The following is a 1,941-nucleotide window of genomic DNA, read 5'->3' on the forward strand; positions in this document are numbered from 1 at the left end:
TAGGTTGACTGCAGGCACAGTTTCAAGAGTTGACACAGTTGTTCTGTGGAAAGCGTGGTCCTGCTGCTCAGAGTGGTGTCTGATTTTAATCTTAAACTGACCACCTCTACTGCATCATCAACAGGAATGCACGTAAAGAGTGATGTGACATCAAAAGAGACCATTGTTTCATCAGTCTCCATGATGACATCCCTCACCTTATCCACAAAGTCCATGATGTTCTGTATGTGGTGTTCTGAGCTGCCAACTAAAGGGATGAGTACAGACGCCAGATATTTGGAAACATTGTAAGTGACCGAGTTAATCATGCTAACAATTGGTCTTAAAGGTACACCTTGTTTGTGGATTTTAGGTAAACCATACAGACTAGGTATGGCCTCCCCTGGGTACAGTCTGTGGTACAGAATACGGTCAATAGCCTTGTCCTGCTCCAAAATTTTTCTGCATGCAGTGTTTCCTTGAGGTCACTTGCCTTGGCGGCACTCATCTCTTCTGGGTTTTTTGTCGCCGGGGAGGAGGAAGAGACACCTCTGTTTTTCACCCTAGATTTACACTACGTTAGTGCCGGCAGTTGTCAACCGGGGTGAGGGGGGTTAGGAATGTGAGAGAAGTGGAGCATGCTCTGTTCACATAAGGAGAGCTGTTGGTCAGGCTACTTCTTGTTGCTCTCTAAAATAGTTATTGAATCACGTGTTTACGTAGGTAAACGTAGATATTAACAACCTGTAAAAATACACCATAATGCAGGAAATGGCATCTACTTTATTCAAAACTTTGTGGGGGAGGACCCCCAGATCCCCCCTACCAGTGTGCCACCACCCCCACATTACAAATGCTTCTGACACCACTAGTTAAAGGGATCATTGACTACTTGCACATATCGGCCTATTTCTCTATTCCACTAAAGTTTGTTTGTGACACATAAAAACTCCTAGTAACTTTAAAATGTATAGATGTTTATTGCATTTTTCCACTAAAAATGTTGACATTATTTTACTGACACTAAACATTATGGGACAATGATGGCACTGATGTCATATAAATTACCAGGTCCCTCTTGTAAATGAGGCCCGAGGCTCAGTGTTATTAACCTTCATAAATAAAGGTTGAATCATGTCATTGCTCCATTTCTGCATTCTCCTCTCTGTCATTGCGCTCTGGTTCAAAATAAAGAGCTAAACATCTGATAATGTCCAAAATTAACATTCAAGCTGAATGCAGCTGGCACTGCAGCAACCTATGTCATTTACGCAAAATGTATTGCAGCATAAATAAAATGGCAATCTGTGTGACATTAATTTTTATAATAAAACGCCAACAGTACTTTTACTGTCTTGTTTTAATAGCTAAAGTAATTGTTGATGAAATAAGATCTGTTGTTCGAACTAGTCTAAAATCCATTTTGTTATGTCTTCTACTAATGTGTGGAGGCGTTAGGATGGACGAGATCAGATCGTGTGGCGTTATAGCCATAGATATCATATAAACACAAGATCCAGCATTGACCGCTATCGCCTATTTGCGCTGACGAGCTGTAGGGCCGCCATCTTGGAACGGCTGACCGCTCCACTCAGTGTAACCTGTTTGTCAGGAGCAATGAAGCATCTGCATGTTTAATCAGTCAGAGCTGAATACTAAACTCATTCTCAGGATTTATTCATCTGTAAATCTTAGAGGTACAGCCATTAAAGCTGAACACATGGTTCAGTGTATTTAAATATTCTTGGTGGGGTTAACAATAACACCAATAAAATATTCTTATGACAAGTTTGCAAAACTCAGTCACTGATAAGATTTTTATTAAGATCTATATATCTATATATATATCTAATATATCTATCTATCTATATATATATATATATATATCTAATATATCTATATATCTATATATATCTATCTATATATATATATATATACATATATATATATATATATATATAT

The 1,941-nt window shown here is 38.4% G+C and overlaps 1 protein-coding gene across 1 annotated transcript in view; it reads left to right on the top strand.

Annotated features, from left to right (window-relative positions):
- The window catches only part of si:ch211-106h11.1 (volume-regulated anion channel subunit LRRC8D), a 23,508-nt gene that overhangs the window by 11,309 nt on the left and 10,258 nt on the right, over nt 1–1,941 (top strand). The window lies entirely within an intron of this gene.

The sequence above is a fragment of the Nematolebias whitei genome, chromosome 15, assembly GCF_014905685.2.
Source record: "Nematolebias whitei isolate Nwh7 chromosome 15, NemWhi1, whole genome shotgun sequence".
Lineage (NCBI taxonomy): Eukaryota > Metazoa > Chordata > Actinopteri > Cyprinodontiformes > Rivulidae > Nematolebias > Nematolebias whitei.